At 37.5% G+C, this 24485-nt stretch overlaps 1 protein-coding gene across 1 annotated transcript in view; it reads right to left on the minus strand.

Annotated features, from left to right (window-relative positions):
* scfd2 (sec1 family domain containing 2) overlaps window positions 1–24485 on the minus strand; it is a 160023-nt gene that overhangs the window by 22393 nt on the left and 113145 nt on the right. The window lies entirely within an intron of this gene.

Consider the following 24485-nt stretch of genomic DNA (forward strand, 5'->3'; position numbering starts at 1 on the left):
ATCTAATTAAAAGATAATGTTCCCTTCTTACTAAATAGGTGGATGGAATCTAGAAAACTGCAACTGGACTGAAAAAGAAAGATGATAGAGAAGGTGTAATAATACAAAGAAATGAACAAACAGGAAAAAAGAACAAGAAGATAACAGACAGTAAAACAGGGAATATAAGAAGAGAGACAGATGACCAGTGAAGGGTGGAAAGATGGTTAATTGCATGGGTGTCCAGAAAAATAAAAAGTCGGTCAGGTGGAAAAAGGACATCCCAGTTCTGTGAACTGGGATGACTGTGAAACTTTGCAAATGCTTTTATTATTATAGATCAATATCATTTATTGAAAATGGTTGATGTTATAGGATTCTGTAAAATGGCTCTGCACATGTTTAGAAATTATTGATCTAATAGACAAGTTTGTTACTGTTTGCATTTTCCCAATTTGTAATATTTAAAAGCATTATATAATAAGCATTTTAACCTCTATTTTTTTAAATAAGTTGAGATAGAAACCAACTTTAGCCAAAATATATGAAAATACTGATGACAATTCCATTCAGTTGAATAGATTAAGCCATCCAGCTTTCACAGGAAACTTTTTTAGTCACACTAGTCGAGTCTTTTAAAACCGAAGTATGTCTGGGCTGCAACATTACATCAATGACTTGGATTAGTTGTCTTGTTAAAGCAAGTGATGCGTCCAATGTCACGCTAAATTAAAGATGGGTACTGGCAGTCCTCGAGGGTTGATGTCCTGCAACATTTAGACATGTCCTTAGTCCAAATCGCCTAATTAAAATAGCTGAATTATATCCTCAGTAGGCAGTCAAGTTGAGCCTAATTTTGTTTAGGTCTTATGGTTGCACAGAGGTGTTTCTTTGTGTCTAGCTGCCTAGCTGTCTAGCTACCATCACCAAGCAGCTAGATGTTCCTGTGAGTTGCACATATTATCCAGAAATGTAAAAACCACAGGACTGTAGCAACCCTCACTGGATGTGGCTGCAGGAGGAAAACATGTCAAAGAGATGGATCATACGAATACTAATGGAAGAGCCCTATGTTTGCAGATGGAAAAATGTAGAAAAAGAACACTGTTCCTACTGTGAAGCAGGAGGCTCTGTTATGGTTTGGCACTGAATTGCTTAATCTGGTAAAGGGTGTCTTGAAACTTTAAAGGGTTTAATGAAATCTCCTAACCTGTCAGTAGCCAGATTAATATGTGTAGAACTGTGTTGAGGTCTACGTTATTTCTACGTTACAAATCTACGGATTTGTTGTGAGACTGAAAACTCAGCTCTCACAACAATCCAAATTGCAGCGCAAGGTTAGAAATCTTCAGACTTTCAAGGGATTATAGAGGTTAATCGTGAAAACAAACAGCTAAAAATAGTTAGGACGAAAACACTGGAGTATTCTGAAGTGGCCATCTAGCCCTGACCTAGATCCTAACGAGCAGCTTTGGAAGGAGCTGAAACATACCGTCAGGAAAAGGCAGCCTTTAAACCTGAGACTATTTGACCAGTTTTCCTAATGGAGAGTGGACCAAAATACCTGCTGAGAGGAGTGGAAGTCTCATTGACAGTTATAGGAATTGTTTTATTGCTCTGATTACCTCAAAAGGTTGTGCAACAAAATATCAAGTTATAGATACCATCATTTTTGTTTCACCTCTGTTTCATGAGTTTATTTTTATTTTTTTATCATTCTGTTGAAGCATGATTGAAAAACAATGTCTGACTTTCATCCATTAATTTTCATTGATTTTTAATAATATTATTACTTTTGGCAGATTCAGAATATTTCTGTAATCATTGTGGGTTTTTCTTTCATTAAACAAGGTCCACCAATAATTTCACCTCATGGTTTATAGAAATATGCTCTATCTACTTCGATGCTGGATTGAATATGCATTGAATAAATCAGATTAGCAGAGCAAACCTGCCCTGGCATATGTTGGAAACCTTCTTCTATACAGTATATGGCATGCCTGCAACACCACAGCAGGACATGTGAAAAAAACTTGTATGGTTAACATCCGTAAGAAGATCAAATGATCCAGCAGCAACCATAATGACTGAACAAAAACAACAGGAACACCAAAGACTCCATAGTCCATACAAACCTAAACATCAGTGGCTTTGACAAAGACTTATGACATGTGTTTTAAGCAGAATGGTGCATTCAGAGACCATCTGCTGTAGGAAAAACTCTGAAGACCAAGATATTCCTGATAAAACTTTAAGCACAGTAGTTCCGCCTCCACTTGCATGTGCATCTATGCATGGATGACTAATAATTGCTCTGCTGAGCACATTGAAGCACCTTTCTAAGATCAAAGGCATGTTTAAAAGTGTAGACTATTAAAAGTGTAAACTATTCTGTTCGCCTGATCTTCATTGACTGGAAGTGTGAGTTCTTACTTCCTTACTTTCTCTGGGGAACATGTTTGGATTTGGCACCCTTAGAAATAAGAGTCAGCAGCTAACATATCAAATAGACAGGAAAAAAAACACAAACATTAACCTATTTAGTACATGATGATCAGATATATTTCTTATCTGGAAAGTCCATATTTGATGTAAATTGTACGAGTGATGAATTAAAGGTAAAACTAAGAAATATAACTGTATTGTTAGCTTATTGTCTGGGTGTGTGATGTAAATGGTAAACTTTTTCCAGAAAATAAATTCAACCATATTTTGAACTTCCATCCATTTTCTGTCATGTTATCCCAAGCGAGGGGTGCTGGTGTCTATCTCCAGCTGTCTACAGGCAAGAGGCGGTGTGTCCACCCTGGACAGGTCACCAGTCCATCGTAGGGCAACACACCAGACACGAGACAAACAGTACCGGAGAAGAACACATGTTCATATTATTTCTGTATGTGCTTGTTAAACCCTAATAATACCTGCCTGTTACATGTTAAGGCTAATGTTTTTCCAAGCAGTTTTTGTAATTAGGACAGTTCTTTTTCTGATTCATATTTTGAACTTTTCAGGTCAATTTAAACCCTTCTTGCTATGCATGGACACAACCATAGAAGGTGCAACCAGATAAATTAACTTTATTGGTCATCACATTTTCAGAGACAGATATTTTTATTTGACATCTGGTAGTGATTCATACATAAAAACACATAAGAAGGGATATCTATAAACTGAAAATGGTTTTCCCAATTTTAAATTTCAAAATGAAAAATTGTTTATTTTGGTTAGAAACATTTTAGCGTTCCTACACAGCTCATTTAACAATTTCTTAAAAATGGATTAATACAACAATTAGGTAACAGTATAAGTTACATGGGTTACCACGGTTGCCTATCACTGATCTACTGAACGTTTCTGTTCAATATCTGCTTTGAATTTAAAAGGGTCAGCTGGGACAAAACTTTTAAAGGTAATTAACTGCTTAATGAGCTTCAAACTATGGCATTTCTGTCTTTATTTTCCACGTGTATGGGAAAAGCTCACTCAGATGGCATGGTTCTAAAAGAAAGTTTCATTTCCTTCTAAAAGTTAATGTTCCATATTTTTCCAAAATGTAAAAATATGAAATAAGTCATGTTGATTTTCTTTTGCTTTCAAAATAAGGCATTTTATTGAGTACATAGTTTTTTACATTTGTAGATTTTTATTGGCTCTAGAAAAATATGTTGTAGGACTGGAAAAAAAGGTGTTTTTTTAACTGAAAATGTTCTTAGGGATAGGGAATAACATCTGCAATACATTTTTCCATACTTTTATGCAATTTTTATACTTTTCCAGACTGTGAGGACTCCTGTATTAAAACCACTCCAATGAGCTGCCAACTATGTACAGTATGCGCGCTGGATTAGCAGATGGGTTATTTTGAGCCTTTCTTCAGAAAGTTGGACCTACATGCCTTTATTTGATACGACAGCGCAGACAACAAATATGAAATGATAAGCTGCACGCAGGATAACCGGGAATGAACCCAGGCCCTTTCTGCCATGTCTACTCACGCAAAGCTGGTATGTAAAGCGTTGGTTTTTATTTCAGCGTGATAAGGCTTTGCTTTTGGTGGATAAAAACAGCTGCATGTGGTTTTCTAAAAAAGAGAAACTGAGAACCATCCGAGTGGATCAAAATACTGAAGCTGGCTGATTGACACCAAAGCACTGAGCTGAAACGATAAGGGCCGAGAAAAAGAGCAAAGCTGCAGGTTTATGTCAAAACTTACTGGATTCATCTACTATCTCACAGCTTTGATATCAGCATCAGGCACTTGGTTCAACAACAAAACAGCCTACAACAGTTGGAATTCAAATCTAAAACAGTACAGCCCAGCCACAGAGAGACAACAATCAGCTAAAAAACTATTACCACACTGGAAAAAGTAGAAATCTAGGTAAGTAATTTTTCCAAAAAATAAGTGCATTTGCTCTTGAATTGAGAAGGTAAAAGAGATTTTTTTTCCAATTTACATTTAAAGTAGGAAAAACTGATTGTATTGTCTTATGTCAAGTGAATATTATCTACTTATCTTATTTTAAGAGTAAAACTACTAATTTGATTGGCAGATCATCTTATTTGCCTACTCAAATTGAGGGTAAATACACTTATTTTAGGAAATTTTTACTAAATACTTACTTACTTTGACCATACGACCAATTGGAATTGTACAGTATGAGGCAGATAATTAAAATCAGGATACAATTGTGGAAAAGGAGAAAAGTCTGAAAAGTTTAGGGAACGTTTGTTTTGAAAAAGTTTAGAAAACTCTAAAGCATGCCAGACTCTCCTTCACATTGACAACACCAAACCAAAACACTGCGTAATTCCACCATATATATTTAATACTCTGAACTTTAATATTGAAGGTTTTTTATTTACCATATTTTCTTCTCCCACACTGCTTACATTTGATCACTGCTGCTGAAATGGAAATGTCATGAAAGCTGAAAAAAAATTAATTTCGTTTTGTTTCTTTGTGTTACAAAATGACAATAAAAGTTGTCTAAGTCTATAGCCCCATTTACACTACCCTTTGAAACTGTGCCATGATCGGTCTGAGCATGGTAACCAAGATAACTGTTGAGTGTGCAGAACTGAACCGTACAGCACCAGACTCAACCAAAACGTGCTAAACTAGTACTAGTTCATCAGTAGGGCTCGGCGCGGTTCAGTTCTGGCTCGGTTATCAGATAACTAAGAGCGCTTGAGCAGACAGCGTCATCTCCTTATAGTCAACCTCCGTAATCTTGAAAACTCAGACATTCATAAAAATACAAGCTTCCCTACCGAGCAAAACTATTTCCAGTAAGGATTCTGCTTAGCAGTGTAATGAACCTCTATGTCTGTCCTTGTTTCCTGCGTCTGTAAGCCCTGATTAGACGTTCATTTTTTTCGTATCCTCTTCCCTAAAGCTGACTATCAAGGAAATTCATCGAAGGCTGCCTTTTTCGCCTGACTCTCTGCAAACTTCCTGATTATTACGGACGTCGCCATGTTTATTTTGCTTGTTTACCTCTGGAGAGCAGTAGTACCGTTAGAGGAAGAGAGGAACCGTACTAGCGTGATGTTTAAATGGTCATAAGGAACAGAGCTTAGCACCGATCGGTTTTCAGAGATAAGTGTAAATGGGGCTTATGTCTTCAATAACTCTTGATAGATACCCCAGCATAAAATCAAATGCAATCAGTTAAAGAAGCGTTGGAGAAAGAAGAAAGTCTGGACAGGAAATATATTAGTAGTGCTCTAAGTAAGTTGTTTATAGAAAGACATAAAAAAAAAGAAGTTTGCCACAAGCCATGTAGGGAACACGTGGAAAAGGTGAATGGCACAGCGGAGTCTTTTGGCCTACATTTTGGCAATAAACTGACTCAGACTGACAAAACATCTCCATCGGTGAGAGGAGGTTCACTATCCAGCAGGTTAAACATACAGTCAGGGCAGCAGTGTGCTGAGTTAGATCCTATTCATGTAGGCCCTGAAGATAACATAGCATGATAATATCCTATGATGCTCACAGCACATTCTTATAGAGTGCAATAGAAATCAAATGCTGCTAAATTAATTAGCATGAGGCTAATAATTAGCCTGCAGTAATCCCCATCTAAACTGGCTAAATAGAGTTTGGTGAGCAAATCATTAACTGCCGTTTGTCAAGTCTTAAGAGTAGGAGTGATTCATCAGGCTCTTATACTATGGGTGATATCCCATTAAACTCTGGGAGAATTTGGTTTTAAGTGCCTGTCTTAAGGAAGTCCAAGTCCTGCTGTCCTGTTTTGGCGCTGCTGAAAAGTAAAACTCTATGTGCAGCAGGCAGAGTCAGAGTACTGACTCACTCAGATGTGGGTTTTATCTTAACTTAGTGCTGCAGATGAGAAAAACACCCAACCACTGTCCCTGAAAAACCCTCCGAAAGAAAACAATCAGGTAAACAACTACTGCTGAAAAAGATAAATAAAGAATCTTTTATTTAGTAAGATTTCCTAAAACAGACCACTGATGGAGTGGTGTTATAGGAGTGCACTGGAATGAAAGTTCTGAAGATAAAAAGTCTTAGCAGAAAGAGCAGCATGGGTCTGTTTGGCCTTGCGTGTCTGCAGCAGCGAGCCGGATGACTTGCTGCCAAAGCATACAGTGCAGGTCGCTGACTGGGTGGGGGGGCTGGTGGATGCAGGCTCACCCCGACACAGTCTGCGGTTTTGGATGTTGATTGTGGCATTGCAGCTCTAGAGGAGGAACAGCACCAGGTGCTGATCTGCGAACATCTAACTTGGCCGTGAAGCTGAACACCTGCGTCTGAACCTGCGTCACGTGGCGCTGCCGCGCGTCTCATTTACTGGCAGTGCTTTACAATCTGATGTCTCCCACTCATGTGAGCAGAGTTCCGGTTTGTTCTATTTGAGCAAATAATGAGTGCTTATTTAAAAGCCGTCTGACTCTGTTCTGGTATAATTCCTCCCTTATACATGATTAAAGCTTTTGTAGGTCCGATGCACATGATGGGAAATGTGCAGTAATTTCAACAGCTCTTCATATGCCTGAGTGCAGCTTCTATTTTCAACTGCACATTCACTTCCAGAAACAACACATTTTCACATATTTACAGACTGGCTCAATATTCACTGTGCTGCTAGGAGACAGGAAGATTAGAGAGAAGAACATTGAGCTTGGTCGCGGGGCACAAAGCCCTACATAAGAGTGCAGGGAGGAAGCACTGATTGTGGGTTCTCCTAATTGGCTGTAACAAAGCCGGAGGTGAGCAATGCTAACCTGTGACGTTCGGAAGGAGGAAGCAAGAAACCAGAGGAGCACAGAGGAATGTATCAATAAACAGAAATGAAAACAGACTAAAAATAAAAGAGGGAACAATGGAGGGACAAGTAAACAGTGAAATATGATGGTGAAAAACATGGTGCTGTGTTTTAAATAGTAAAACATTTGTCAGTTTATGGTGAGGAAGTTATCAGCCAGGTTGGTTAGGTCTGATGTCATCAGAATGAATAATATGTGGATTACTCAGAAGAAAAGCTTTCAACCATCAGCCAGCTGTGATGTAGATGGAAAGATTCCTGTATTATTCGGATTATTTAAAAGAATATAACCATATTTTTTCTATCTAACAGAGGTGCAATAGTTTCTCTACAGCTCATCTGTAGTAACAATGCTTTAAAACCCTAAAACTAAGGGTATGAAATAGTTGTCCTTGTTCAACAACATTTTATTAGCTTTTATGTCCCTAAAAGAAAATTTAGATTTATAGTAACAATAAAGATTGGACATAGATGTGATGTCTATTTTCATGTTTAAATACAAATTTGTACAAGGAGGCCAGATGAGATTTTTCTATATTGATGTTAAAGAATTTGGAAAAATTGATAGTCAGATAAAAAAAAAGACATAATAAGTTTAAAATTTAAACTTAATAAGGAGCCATGATTAGCTCTGGATGAACAGTTTGAATAGCCAATCACTATGCTGCCTACCATTAGCCTTAATAATCTAGGAGGTGTCTGTCTTATAAAGTACTACATGTAGTACTGACTAAGGCTGTGTCTGAATGTCAGACTTAATCTCTTATAGGGCACTATATAGAGATAGATATGAGCGTCCGGACGCCTAGTGGATGAAAAAGTAGTGGACTCAAAATATCCCACAATATGCATTGAAAAATAGTGATCCTCCATGATCACTAGACGAGCAAATATATCCCATAATGCTTTGCGAGGAGAGCTCTCCTCGCAAAGCATTATGGGATTTATTGTCATAGCGGGCCTCTGTCGCCACTGTGACAACAAATAACGAAGATGGTGCAGGCACCGTGGGGGGAGGTGGAGATACGTAACCAACAGGAAGCAAAAAGTAGTGATCATCTGTCCAAATGGTCTGTTAACTGAGTTCACTATAAAGTCAATTCAATTCCATTCAGTTTATTTCTATAGCACCAATTCACAATACAAGTCATCTCAAGGAACTTTACAGTTCAACCAGATCATCCAGTCAAATTGATTCAAAGTTTTCTATCTAAGGCAAACAAGTTGATTGCATCGACTCATTGACTCAAATACAATCCCTCACACTAAGCATGCTTGTAGCGACGGTGGAGAGGAAAAACTCCCTTTTAACAGGAAGAAACCTCCAGCAGAACCAAGTCCACTATATAGTCCACGTTCTATATAGCGATTGAGGAATTTAGGGGTTAGGGTGGATGTTTCCGACGCAGCCTAAATGTCCCATATATGAAAACAAAAAATATTTACAATGGTTGATGCAAATATCAATCATGAATTAAAATTTAAGATAGTGTTCCAGTTTATATTTTCTAAATCCAATTTCTGAGTGCACTAGATATGCTGTTTTTCATTTCACAGAATTTAAGAGCATGTATGCATCTGACACTGCAGCACACATGACCTACTGAGAAGGGTGCCCCCCCCCCCCTATTCATTCTGGAACTCTAAGGAGCCATCTACTAGAGGCATCTCAAACTCAAATATACGAAATAACATAAACATATTTCTGAGAAATGTTTTAGTGACTTAATGTGATATGAATTTGTTTCCTACCTTACATTTTAAGGATGGCTTAAGGTTGTAGGATTATCTCAAAAGTAAGCAAATCCTTTTGGAAAGAGCAGAGCCATTTAAAAAATATTTTGTCTGTTTTGTGATTCATTTTATTAGCATAGTGCTTAAGCTGTAAAAAAAAATCCTCACTGAGACAAAAGGAACACAATGTAGAGAGGAATGGAGGGTAGAAAGAACAAAGATCCAAGCACGTCTGTCTATTATCACTGCCACACAGACCTGCTGCACAGGAAATAAGGTCTCTGCTGCAGAAGAACACACAGGGAACATTGGATTAGAAAACACAGTCTGTTACCTCAACAACACTCCAAACACTGCAAAGCCTCACTCTCCATCCATGGCCCCACAATCAAAACTAATCACTCCGCACTTATCATAGGAATGTAGAGCACAAGAGTACTTATAAATATCCCGGCCTATTTTGAAACCTGATCAGATATACTATTCTTGTATGGGAAAAGTATGAGGCTGCATGATAGTTTGGAGACACAGAAATGGAGAGAGAGCAAGAGCAAGGCATGCAGCAAAGTAACATTTTGCATTCCAATCTATGAAATCCTGTGAGGAATGCTGGGGAGGAAAAGCTCTGCTTCTGTATTTGATGATGAAAGAGGAGAGACGGAAGTGGTGGGATGTAAGAGCTAAACGCTTATCTCGCCCCCTTTGCTTGACATGATGCCGGTTGTCAAGGTGTGATTCATATGGTCAGGGGGTGGCGACTTCCACATGCTTCCACAAGATCCAAAGATTACTGAATGAAAAATGCAGACTGTGATAAATTCACGTGTGTCAGACATATTTGATCCAACTCCAAAGGTTCACGAAGCCAGAATCAGTTAAAATAATTAATGGAAACGTGCAGGGGTGTTTTTTTTTAAACCTTGGTATAACCTTTTCACACCAGACGTCATTTAGATGGTTTTTCTAGCTAAAGCCCGGCGTACACAGTGATTTTCGGCGCGATTTTCCAGTCATGCGAGAATGTTTCGATTGGGCTGACTTTCAGCCTGATCGTGCGTCATGAGTGGTGTAGTGTACAGGGGGTTACGAGCTGCGATCAGCCTCTCACGACCACCTCCTGATCAGGACTCGGGAGGTCGGGCTTCTCCAGACCGTCGTGGGCAAATCGCTCAGGGTGCATGCGCAAAGAAGGATTCTTCTTTTTATTCCTCCTCTCACATGTAAACACAGCAGAATGGCAGGGACGCAATGAGTGAAAAGCAGCTCCGTCTCCAAAATTGACGGGCAGCAGCAGCCACGCCTGCTCAGCCACATCCTTTTTCTTTCTATCTAGGACCCTCAGCACAAAATTGCACAAATTGCCATCACAATGTGGTTCACTATAGTGAGCTTATTATGCCCCTTCTATATGTTTGGCTTCAGGATAGACGCATCAGAACAGCTCCATCTCACTGAGGAGCTGAGTCCGATGTGGTTTTTAGTCGCACACTGTGAGCAGGTAGATCGCATCAGTGCGTCGGGCCTAACATAAATCGTGAGCTGCTGCTCACACTGTGCTACTAAACCCTGCGTTTATTCCTACAGTGTGAGCAGTTGATGCGTGCAACTATTGAAAAAAAATTGCACAGTGTATGCCGGGCTTAAATCTGCGTGGTCCATTATAGTCTTGTCCAGAAAGCGAAAAATTGGACTGTGTTTGGTTGGTCTGATTTTTTCCCACTTTAGTCTAATAATAGATGTTGAAAATATGTTGCAAACCCAGTTTTAAACATATTTTCAATGATCTGAGAGTTACACCTTTATTTACATCTCACTTTTCAACCAAATTTAGACGTCCTTTGGTCTTTTCAACCAATTTTAGCTTGGTGAGTTATTTCAGTATCCAGTTAATAAACAGTGCAGGTCTTCTTCAGTTTTGTTGTTCATGTAGACATTTAAAGACCTGTCCAGAAATCGTCTCATACCTTTGGCTTCTTTTTTACATTCAAAACACTAGCACAATGTTTTGCTGTTAAAATGCTTGTCTTAAAGTGCATGTTTTATTATTGACAACATAATTTCCTTTTTATCGTTGTGCGTCACGTTTTAAGCCCGTAAGTTCTGAATGGTGCATGTCTACTAGTAGCAAGGGTGTGCACTGTCATGTCAGGATATGCTGCCTTACCTTTGGGACTGTCTACTTTATTACAATTTCCCTTTTAAATTTTAGGATAAATTGACTGTCTGGGAATAAAACATCTTAGTCTGCAAGTTATATATCTAATGAATCAAACTGAAGGTCAAAAATAAGTGGTCCTCCTAATTGTCAATCATTCTGGTGATATGTTTACGTAAGGCCGTGCCTGCCTCTGTGCTTTTGGGGGGCGGGTCTTTGGCTCTTCACAACCACTATTGAGCAATTTCCCCTTGGATAAACTTTACAGGCACAAGTGCACTCTCACAAACAACTACAGGTGCTTGTTTCCAGGTGCTCACATTGCAGTGTCCATATAATCTGTAATACTCCCTGCATAATCATAATAAAGCTATTTATATGCATAAATCAAGCAGACTACGGCAATAGCCGTACTGCTAATGAAATGTTACAGTGAGTGTTTTTTCATAATGACAAAGCCTAAAACGAAGTAAGGCTATTATTGAATCGTTGCTGCCAGCTGTGTTTATTCTGTAACGGTCGCGCACTTCTGGTTTATAAGATCTGTGGTGCTAATGAGGTATAATTTCGTCCACAAGGCCAAAACATCTATGTGTAATAAGGAAATGGAGCACCATTATTGCATAGAATATTTTCAATTAAATGAAAGGCAGATTTAGTCTGAACATGAATATTAGTATGAGAAACTGTATCAAAGTAAATAGATATTATGAAACCTTTTACGCTGCACCTACCAGGGTAAACATCAAACAAGATTATTAAAGAATGAAAAAAAAGAAAACAGTTGCATCTGCTTCTTTCTGAGCTTTGTTCTTTCAAAGCAACAGCAGAAATAATGAGCATGGAAGAGAAAATGGGAGTGGCTGCTCTCTCTCTCCAGTTTTCCTTTCCTATTATTGTTGATTCATCTGACTGACAAATGTGAGAGAGGCAGACAAAAGACTCAGAGAACAACATAATGAAACAGAAGCTCTCTGATAGAGAAGTGTCATGATGACATTGTATTTCTTCAAAAAGAACAATCTGTTAAAAAGTTCATAAAGTTGTACAATGTTAGTTATAACGTGGTTTATTGTAGAGGAAAACTATTTTAAATATTACATGTTGACTATTTCATTCAAGACTTCAAAATGTTTACCACACGATTTTTACCCAAGGAAAAATCCCAGGCTTTCCTTCTTTACTGCCAAAAATTTTTATCTAAATAAGTCATTTTTTCTTAAAATAAGTGCATTTTTTCTTGACCTGAAGAGGTAAGGGGGACTCTTTGCCATTGAACAAGACAATTTACATTTAAAATAAGAAAAAAAATAATTGCATTGCTTGATTTCGACTGCATATTATCTAATTATCTTATTTTAAGAGTAAAAATTCTCATTCCATTGACAAATTATCTTACCTGCTCAAATTAAGGGTAAATACACTTATCTTAAGACTTTTTAAAAAAAACTTATTTCTAGATTGTTTTTGCAGTGTTAATTGTTCCCCCCAAAAATCAGACTCCTGAATGTAATTTTTAAGATGCCTTAACAATTGTAAATATTCGCTCAGATACTAATTTTGCTGTATTTTTAAACCATCTGCATTGATTACATTAAAAACCAAATCTGCAAATGAAGACCTGAATTTGTAAATTTCTTGTAATAATATAAGAAAAAAAAATGAAGTTGCCTACCATATTTATTCAAATAAAACCATGAGATACGTTGATCGGACTGTTTAAATTCTATCTATGTTAAGCATTTAATACAAGTAATAAATAGAAATACACTAAAACTTTTTTTTTTTTAAAAACACAACTCAATGGCATAATTATTTCTTTTTTTTAAACATAGCGATACAGCAAAAAATAAAAAATAAAAAAAATCCCCCACGTAGATATTTAGTAGTGAGGTCAAAGGAGGCAGCTGGCTTGTTGTTTTAGCAACTGCATAGTTTTAATTCCAATGTTAAGGCTTAATATTCCCTTGAGTGGCCCACTTAAGAGAAAACACAAGACCCGTTAATCTGGCCTGCTTCACAGACTCTATAGGAAATGCAGAACAATGAGGCTCAAGAGGTTTATCACCCCCAACAGCCCACCACCAACACCTCAGGGCATAAAGACGACACATCTCTCACTGATCAGGTACCTTGCTGAGTCCAACAGAGACTTTAATAGAGATGCAAGATTTTGGGTAGTCAGTGTGATAATGGTGTAAAATGAGAGAAGCACCCTTATATACACACAGTAGCTACAATGTGCCAGCATGGCAAATGTCAGTCGGCTGATTCAGGGGCCTGTGGACCTACAGGGGGTGTAATTAATCACATGCTGGGGACGGTGCGGTCGGTGCCCTGCCAGTCCTGGAGAACACTACGGTGGTTAAAGAAGAACATGTACTGCATAGCTGTGGGGAGCAAAACAAAAGGAAAGCGATCCACATGTTCACCACTGTCTCATACTTTTATAAAAACAGGATGGAAGGAGGCTGCAGGCGGGAATGTGAGCCGAGCAATGGTTTGACATCAAAACTCTCAGGTTTTCTGGCAGCATCGCCTTGTTTCTGCCAGAAAAGATGATTCTTCTCTGTTAGCTGGGATGATTCATGTCTAACAAAGAATACTGGAATGTTGTCATCAAAAGTGGGTCAAAAAGTATTATGTAGCAGCTTCATACATAAAATCAAACTGCTCAGAAAATACAAATGTTCCCTCACTAATCTCGATAAATGTCTTTAAAAGCACATGAGGTGGAGGGATGTGGTGGCTGAGTGGGGGTCTTGCAGGGGGGATAAATGTGGGTGCGATTCTAGGTTCCTCCTGTCACTGTCATGATCTATGGCTGTAATGTGTAGTTTGTCTGTTTCCAGATCTTCTTATTAAATTCTTAGTGTTGCCTCTTTTGTTTATATCATTGTATTGTCATTAACTTATTTAGACTTTCTTTTTATATATTTTTATTGGTTTCTTTCTTATGTTTCTCCCATGTTGTCCTTCTCCCTCTACCTAAGCCACAGGCTAATTAGTAGATCATGTTCACCTGTTTCTTCTGTACGTTTGAATTGTTTTCATTTTGTCCCTGAGTATTTTGTATGTTTCCTGTCTCAATGTCTTGTTTCAGAGCTCCATGCTTCTCATTCTGGTTCTGTTAGTTCAGCATTTATTTCATTAAAGCTCTTATTTTGCATTGCCTTTCCTAAACACTTTTAAGTTGTCAGTATGACCCAAAAAGCTTAATATCATTTCAGTCCATTAATCTATTACAAGGATGTGCATAAATATGAATCTGGCCTTTATGGAAGATTGGTAGATGGAAGCCTTTCTTTGCAGAAAAGTAGCAGACATCACTTTTAAATTATGCTGAATTTTGCTAAATTATGCAAAGTTGCATTGAAACCAGATTTTGGCGTACAAGCTAGAAAACTGCAATGATGGGAAAGATGGGAAAAGTTAAATACTGTCCAGTTCTGGAAATATACCAAACTGTTAAAAGCTGAAAAACGACTTGACACCAGTGAAGAGTCAGGTAAAAGCTATATTTATATACAGAGTAACAGGGGAACTGTTTGATCAGACTATACTCATGTGACCAAAAAATGCGGACTTAAGTTTGAGTTTCTATTAACCAAAAAAAAACAAAAAAGAGAAAGCTCATACAAGGTAGAGATATTATACAGTTTATATATATATATATATATATATATATATATATATATATATATATATATATATATATATATATATATATATATATATATATATATATATATATATAAAATCTGGGGAAGATGCATGCAGCTGTTTTCATCTTTGTGCTGGTCTTTCATGTACGCCAGTGTACTGTATGAATGAGGGCTGTGACATTAATAGTGTGATTTTAATGTAAAAAACTGTGATTGTATAAGGATAATGTATTTTATGTTAATATCAAAGACATCTATGACATTAATCTATTTAAGTTACACTTTTATAAAGGAAACTGAATATTTCATAATATGAGTAAAAGTAGCAGTAGCCCACTGCTCCCCAAGGGGATGTGTTAAATGCAGAGGTAAATTTCTCCAATGTGAAATCAATAAAGTTCAGTTATTATTATCATAACTTATATGTCAAAGGTTTGGTTTCTTTGAGCAGAGGAAAATGTGATCAACTCAAGGATATTTTTCCTAAAGATTTGGGTTTCAGCTTGCTGGTCCTGAACCATTAACTTAATCATCCGACCCGTTGAGGTTGGCTTTGATTATCTGTGATAACAAAGAGGCCTTTTCCTGTGCATGTATTTTTCTGGCAGTGTGTTTCACAATAACGGGCGGAGCAGAGAGGTTAGAGAGATCAATCACGCTGGGAGCAAATAATGCCACCATTTCTCTATTCCAAGAAAATTACATCTTTGCACGCAACACAAAAGTCCCTTCCTTCATGCTAGATGAGCAAGAGGAGCAAGGAAAAGATTGTTGGTGCAAATACGATGTGGAAGCAAAGACCCCTTTCCCCATATTGGCTCTACACAGCGGTGGTCTGCCTCAGTGCACATTATGTACCACATGTCAGCTCTCCTGTCTTCTGTATATCTCAGTAGTTATGTAACTACATCCCAGCAGTGCATAAGCACATGTCTGCTGCAAAGTATCTTCTGCTACTGACAGAATACGTGCAGAAGAACCATGCATCTTAACAGAACTGTATTACAATGTGTTCCTTGGTATGGCTCTGTCAATGGAAAAATCCTGATTACAGCTGCGGAATATTGCATAGCTTAGGTAATCACCACACAGTCCATCAAGCATGCACTGACTTTTGTCAAATCTAAATTATTATAGAGAAATGAAATACCTCCAAAAAGTTGTGTGTCAGAGCAAATATCACGATTAGCAAGACATGTTCCAGTTGCAGTATTTCTAAATGTAACCATCTTGCAATTTTCAGTCTGTAAAATTTGTTCTGCAGCAGCAGTATTTTATTTTTAACTAGAACAGCAGGATATAAGCCATAAAGCAAGGCCACGGGTAAAAAAAAAAAAAAAAGAGCTTGGGAGTTGTATGTATGTTGGGATGTTTCTTGTGACTCAGCAAGTAAGTCTCATAAGGCCGTCAGACCAAGCTAATGAGCTGAAACCTTCTTAATGTTTTAATAGAAAGCAGAAATTCTTAGAGTTCGTTAGCAGTAAACAACTTTCTTTTTGCAACATCAGTATTTTTTTCTCCTCGGACACAATAAAGTAACTTAGAAAGCCTTAAAGTTTGCATTATTTCTAGATGATTTGGGAAAATCTTTTGCGAGTGCATATAAAAATGCAAGGTTCAAGTTTACCACAGTGTGCTGCTTCTCATTTTAGAGGTGGTGCTACATTTTCTTGGAAAAGCCTCTTAGTAACAAATTACCAGAAATTTGAATACATCGTAGAGGGAAAGACCAACAAAATTGATAAATGGAAGAAAGTTATACACAGCTTTGGTTTATCTTTAGAATACTGGAAATGTTGTAATATCTGTTACATTGGACAAATTTGGGAAATATTTCTATCTGGTCATCATGATCTAATACTTCAGAAAACCAGCTTTTATTTCCATTGCAGCTGCACAAAACTTACAAACATGCACAAAACTATGTTGATATTTTACTTAATTTGAAAATGCAAACTTCTGCTATTGTGGCATTTTCATTGAAATAACAAACACAATAAGAATTGCACATGAATAAGTTTGCTCATGCGATAACTATGAAAACAACATAGCAGTAGCGGATTTAAACAGATGAGCTATATCCATGTTTCAGCATTGACTTAAGTGAGCCCCATCATCCTCTAATGACTTCCCGTTTTCTTCGTCTTTTCACAAGGCCGTAAAGTCCAGCTGCAGATCACGACTAGTGTGATGCAAAAAGTGTTTCCTTTACAGTTTTCCGAAATATAAAACTTTTGATAAGACTGAAAAACATAATCAAAGCTGAAAAACTTTTTAACTGCAAAAAAAAGGTGGGACTCTCCAAAATTGCAGTGTTTCAATTTATCAAACTTATTTTTGACGGAAAGACACCTAGTGTTCAGGTCCTAGCATTGAATCTCAATAGAGTGCATACAGAATATTCTGAAAGTTGTTTTATTTTTGACTACTTATTAACCTTTCTGGCAGCTCTGCTTGGCTTTATCACTGATACAGATTGTAAAATAAAATGCTAACCTGTAAATATGAATTGAAAACATCCATCCATCCATTTTCTGTCATGCTTTATCCCTGCTGGGGTCAGGAGGGTTACTGGTGCCTATTTCCAGCTGTCTATGGGCGATAGGCGGGGTTCACCCTGGACAGGTCACCAGTCCATCGCAGGGCAACACAGAGACAAACAGGACATACAAACATTCACACAATCACACCTAAGGAGAATTTAGAGAAGCAAAATAACCTAACAGTCATGTTTTTGGACTGTGAGAGGGAGCAGGAGTACCCGGAGAGAACCCATGCATGCACAGGGAGAACATGCTAAATCCATGCAGAAAGATCCGGGGCTGGGAATCAAACCCGGAACCTTCTTGTTGCAAGATAGCAGTGCTACCCACTGCTACACTGTGCAGCCTGATCTGAAAACATAAAGTGGGGAAAATGTCCTTTTATTGGCATGGAAGTAGGTAGTACCACATTAAAAGGAAAAAGCACAAAATCCCATAGCCTTTTGTTTTTAAACTCAAAAAGCTCTCAGATTTGTGTGAAGTAATTCCTTCTTCCAAGACAAACTGGCAAAAGGCTTTAATACGGAATTAAGATACAATCCATAAAAAACTCAGCTAACCTTTTTAAATATCATCCCCAGTCAACAACTTACAGATTGTTCACATTTAGTTTGACCTCCATTAAATGTAGGTATTGAATTTGAGTAAGTGGGGCTAAACTCTTTCACGTCTCCAAACACATAAAATAAAAATAAAGGGCATAAAACTGGCTACAAAACATATTTTCCACTAAAAGGCTTTAACTGATGTCATTAAATTCTGCCAAGAAGGGGACAAGGTAAACATGTGTTAAAGTGGAGGTTGAGCTAAATACTTAATGTGCCTGAGTTCATAAAATGTGTCACAAGGAGCTTATCAGCCCCGGCTGGGATTTTTGTTTCTGTGGGTAGTTGATATAGCAACCCTCAGACAGACAGCACAGTCATTCTGGCCCAAACAGGGTCAGTACACCTTAGAAAATCCCATGGTCTGCTCCCTTGCGTGCGCTGAAACGATGTTGGGACACTTGTACGCACACATGCGTGTGCATACAAGCAGATCGTGTGTTTAGCAGCAGGGTCTATGTGAAATAAGATCCCTTTAATTAACGGCAAACATTCAGAGGAGTTCAGTTACATTTTTGGAGCCAGGAGGTATTTTATCATGTCAGTGGTTGACTATGAACACGTTATGCAATGAAGCCATTATTAAAGCAAACATTACATAAGTAGGACAGACTTTTATGATAGAAAAGGAACAAAAAGAAATAAAATACAATCTCAATGCAGTGAGAATATACGAGAAGTCTGCCTTATTTTACAACATACAGTAGGAACAAAGTTTCTCTCCAGCAGGTGGGATCCTGAACCCAGCCGACCCCGCAGAGTGCTGCTATGCATCCATACCTGCATGCGTGTGAAGGAATGTCATTATGACTGTGATGACTGAGGGCGTGCCTGTGCCAGATCAGGGAGTTTTGGTCCAACATGCTCAGATTGTGTAGACCACTTTGACTGGGTTCTTAGGCTCAGAGACGAGTTTTAATGTGTGTGTCTATGAGAAGGAGAAAGTTTTCATCACTCCTCAATTCCAGATCACTCTTGGTAGAAAGTGTCAGACACTATCAGACAATATGGCTAAAAAACAAAAAGCTTAGATTGTTTTTTTCTCCAAATCTTAAAGTATTGATTCCTGCTTACCGGATGATCTGTGAGGTCCCAGAGCTAGAGTGACCAGATATCCTGATTAGTGAGGGGCTCTGATTATTTTTTCACTTTTTTCCCCCACAAATTGAAACAATGTCCCACATTTAACCAGGGAGTGTCATGTAAAGCAAAAATTTGAATCTAAGTCACAATTGAAACGCACAGGTAATAAAAACTGCCTCGGTCCCTCATTGTCCCTCGTAAGCATCCTAGTTCTCTCACCTGTGTCTGTTTTCTTTCTTTTTTAGATCTCATAACCTACATATTACTCATTTGATCATAACCTTACAGATACACAAAATAATATGTTATGTCCCCCTTAAGGGGACACTGCATTGACTTTCATCCCTTTCCCATTAATTTCTATGGCCTAACCCAAACCTTTAATCTCCTCCTACTCAACCCAAGAGGAAAAGCTATCCTCATTGGGCTGCCTGGGCTTACAAGTAGCTTTAAGTCCCCACAAAGTAGCATATTCCTGGGTAGTTAACCCGACACTGTCCCCACAAAGTAACAAATACTTAGAAGCAGAAATATCTGAATTAAAGGCAGGACTAGAGTTCCCTCTACAGGAGGACAGAAGCATTGCAAACTATAAACCACATCCAGCTCACTGAGGCTTTCAAAGTAGAAGACTTGAATAAAGTACTTTTTAATTATCAACATTAATAGTGGCTCTTTAATTGAAGGTTGTTCTAATGCAAAATAAAAATCTATAGGTTAATTTAACAACAACAAAAAAATATGATATATGCAAGTTGTACTTGTGCTGCAATGGGCCAAACTACAATGATAGAGGGCCATCTGGTGGTTAAAGTAGGCTAGTATAACCACGTAATTTACATTGTGCTAAAAGTGTTCTCCATCAGAGGTGGATAATAACATTATTTTTTACTGAGTTTTACTTTTTATTTCTACTTCAGTAATATTATGATTAAATGCTACATTTACCAGAGCACTATTTCTGGCTACTCTGCCCACCTCCTGTGGATTGACTGAGCGAAGAACAGGAATATTTCTAGAAAACAAACATAGATGCAGCTTAGAAACAAGCTTCTTTGCTTTAACAGTATTTTTCTGTTTTAAGAGACACAATAAATATACAGACCCCAGAAAATCTCATCACTGTAAAGGTTTGTACTTTTCAAATAATACTTCCTGTAACATTCTAACTGTTTTCAAAAGGCTCAGTTGTCATAAAGGAAACACTGTCTTATTATTTTATTAACGCTTTTTATTACTACTTTTATACACCACTATATTTATATTTTCTATGATGGATTGTTTTTATTTTATGATTGCGTATAGCACTTTGGTCCTTTTGGGTGTCTTTTATAAATAATTTGGTACGGTATGGTAAAGTTAAATTTTCTTCTATTTTTTAGCTTTTATTTGCCCTTATTTCTGTATTTGTCATCACATTTTATACAAATAAATCAGACATTATGTTTGTTGAAAGTATTTTTTTTAACTAGATTTTCTCTTTTCACCAATCATTACAATTTCCTGAAAAAAAAAAAGTTTTTACCTCTACTAGAGCAAAGATAATATAAAGTGGTGCAACTCTTACTCAAAAATGCTTTTTTATGCAACGATCCACCTCTGGTCTCCAGCCTGTGTAGCTTTGCTGTTTTTTTAAAATAATCATTTTGAGTTTAGCATCTGATTTTCAGACAAACTTTGAACTACTTGTTTTGACATGAGTCACTAAGGCTTAAAGAAAGACTGATAAACTCAAGAAATGGACCTGTGTTGTGCTCAGACATATGGAACTATTTAATAAAGCCTGTTTAAAAAGGGGTCTTTAGGGCTCTTTATTAACACCACTTTGTCACAGAGACACTTTTTGCTCTTATTTAAAAAAGGTAGGAAGAAAGTAGGACTTTAGCACCAGCAAGTTGATCCACTCAGCAGCTGCTCATCTAAATGATAATTCACTTCTAACATTTTATGTCTCAGTTTCTAAAGCTAAAAGTTCTGAAGCAGAAACTGCAGAAAGTGACAAGTCTGCAAAAGGAAAATCTCATAAAAATCCTTTGGAATCTTGGAGACCTGCTGATCAAGATTATTTTAAATGACTACTTGTAAGTAGGGTAATAAACAAATTTGAGATGAGTCTTTTTGAGATAAAAAAATAATGTCACTATTGACCAGTAAGGCAGAATTTTACAACCTCACCTGGCATAATCTAAACCTAAAGTCACCTTTACTGTACAGTGAAAAATAGATGATACAAGTGATGTTGTCCTGAATGTGACCTAACAGTACATGAAAATCTGATTGGTCAGTTAATATCGCAAACTAACAAACAAAGCCACCAACTGGTTTTAATTATCCGTCATTTGCTGAAACAGAGACTCAAAAGTTAATTTCTATTTAAATGTTAAACATGGAGCAATGTCAGTGGTAGACAAAAAAAAAATTAGGAATTTTTTTTTAGAAATGCATAGAAAAGTTGCCTGATGTTTAGCTAAATTGGTTTTGTCAAACGAAAGACTGGTTGGACACGAAAAAAAAAAAAAAAAAAACATTTCTAATTGGTAAATGGACCAAAGATCAGAAAACAGCCTGAAAACTCTTTGGTGTGGGAGTTTTTTACTGAGGGAAGAATACTCAAAGTTAACTACTGCATTATCAGGAGGGTATTTAAAAAGGAATCCAGTTAAAAGTGCAATAATAAGCATGTAAAATGTACAGTATTTTGGATTTCCACCCTAGCCGCCACAGCAGAGAAAAACTATTGGTGCTGGTCTGTCCTTTTTCAAACTTTAGGAGATTGGTTGCTTTTTCCAACCATTTTTTTTTGTGGTAAAACAGAGAAACCTTAGGGATGTGACCTGATACTTGCATGGGCTCCTAAAACTGGCAAGTTCAGCTTATAAAAGAAAAGCTGAACATATTACAACCAAGCTGCTCTGTTTTATCAGTTTACGCTGTCCTTTTGTTTGTCATGGAACATGCTGCAGCTTTTCATCTCACAGCTAATGCAAGATAAAGAAGCACTCAGAGACCTCTGTTCTAGTCACACCTTGTGGTGTGGAGCAGGTCTGAGACAAAGTGCAAGCACAAACCGGCCCTTTAGGTGTTCATACTTGACAAAGATGTGCGTGCATTGCTCTCTGAAAACACAGTGGGAGAATGCAAAATAGCCACTGGAAATACAGTAAAGAATACAGTAAACATGCCTGATAAGACAATAAATGATGGTTGATATGTTTTGAAAATAAATGTCCTATGTTACCAAATCTTAGTGAGACCCGGAAAGAAAAAATCTAAATGGTTGAAATCAGTATCAGCGGGTTAAAGCTTTTCAGTGAAAAGAGACTGGAAATCAGCCTCAAATGTGTGATTGATGCTGCCAACTTAAAATACTTTACATCAGAATTTCTACAGTAAACATTACATCCACAGGTTATTCAATACTGTAATCTAAATGATGTATGCAGCTGAATTCAAGTCCACTTTGTATGTTTTAGGTGTCATTTTGTAAGTGGAGCAATGCTGGAGACTTTGGGTTTAAACCACACATTAAATCTAATCATTTCTATGTAGATATAGGTGGTTTCTGGCAAAATAATTAATCCAACATAACACCAACCTGTTCAGTATCAACATTTTCTGTTGAATGTTCACTTCCATGGTAGAAAATCAAAAAGGGTTAGAAACCCTTAAGAAACGATGTGAAGAGGGGGAGGAAGGGGAGGGTCAGAGGCAGGGTTAAATATGAGTAAACAAGGACTTCCTCCCTCAGGGTAAAACTCTGCACCTGGACTTCTCATTACAGCAACCCTTGGAGTCTGTTCTGCAGCAGGGAACACGTGTGACCCAGAGGAAACAAGCTCATAGCAGTGCAGGTCTCCAATACGGCATCAAACACAGCCGGAGAGCTCTGAGAAAGCGGCGTTTAACAAACCAGCTCCTCTGTTTGAATGAGTCACTTCAGCTGTGTTACCTTCTGCTGAAGTATCAGCAGTCAGAGCCGGTTTTACTCAACAATGGACACTGGTATAAGAGCAATGATAGAATATTGTTTCTGGAGGCCATCAACTTCAGTGAATGTCCCTCTTTAACAGATTTTCACTGAATTTACGTAACGATTTAAAATAAAATAGTATCACATTATATAAAACTTTTAAATCTAAAATCATATCTACTGCAACTAAAGTTATATTACAAGCTGATTAGTATGGATCCGGTTTTGATCTTTAGATATATTCGATGTCTTGATGTCAACTTTATTTTGTATGCTCTGCCTTTTTCAAAATACTGCAAAGCAATTGGCCGACCTGTTTTAGGTCAGTCTCAAATTCTTAAGCAGAGATGGATTCTGATGCTTTTGAGGAATTCCCAAATACCACAAGAATTCAGTTTGCAGGTAAGCTTAACTTCATGGGGGCTGCAATGTGTTCAGAAATTAGTTATATTAATCAGAAAGCATGTATTTAATTTAATGAAACCTGCTGATAACTTTTTCTTTCCTTTTTACAATAACAAGGTATCTCATGCACTGAGGTGAGTGTGTCCTTATTAGTTTGCAGAAATCAAAAGATAAAATAACATAAGCTTATTCTTGGACTGCTGCAGCAAAAATAATTGAGTAGCAGTGATGAAAACACATAAAACATGTTCAGAAAATCTAAATAAATCATTGGTAGCCTGGCTTATCTGGAGATCACAATGTGCATCCTGTTCCAAATTTAGTCAAAATAACAGTGAGTTTCGTAATGAGATGCATTTACACGACAGGCCAATATGCTTCTGCGTTACAGCGGGATTCGTAGTTCTTGTAAATATGTGAACATGAAGGAACAACAGATGAGGGAGGGGCACTCACCTGTTGTTGCTGGTGAGTTCCCCTCCCCGAGTTTTTTCACTTTTGCACCACCAATTGAAACAATGTCCCACATTTAACCGGGGAGTGTGATGTAAAGCAATAAATCTGTATCAAAGTCACAAATAAAATACACAGCTAAAAAAAAAATTGCCTTGGTCCCTCATTGTCCCTCATAAGCATCCTTGTTATTCCACCTGTGCCTGCAGATCTACAGCTTGGGCAGATTGCAGGTGACTGCAAACCTATAGATTTGGAAATTTCATACTCAGAAATGAAATTCCTCATTTCCTACTTCAAAATGAGGAAAATTAATAACTTGTTTTAGAACATTTTAAAAGGCGTTTGGACCATAGAAAGGTCTGTGATAAAGCGGTCTCCTGGTGCACTTGGCATCAGTGGAATACAGCAACCACCCATTCTATCTAAAGACAGAAACAAGGGCTTGATTATGACCAACTATCCCTTTGATTCCCTCTAGTTTCACAGCTCTGACAGCTCTTCACTTTGTCTCTGCACAGCCCCGTTGTGGCAGCCATCTCCTTCTATCAGCAATGATACAAATGGTTTACCCTTTATGTGCCAGTAAGTGCTTTTA

Source organism: Cyprinodon tularosa, unplaced genomic scaffold (genome assembly GCF_016077235.1).
Source record: "Cyprinodon tularosa strain WSP-4 unplaced genomic scaffold, ASM1607723v1 ctg440, whole genome shotgun sequence".
NCBI classification, from domain to species: domain Eukaryota; kingdom Metazoa; phylum Chordata; class Actinopteri; order Cyprinodontiformes; family Cyprinodontidae; genus Cyprinodon; species Cyprinodon tularosa.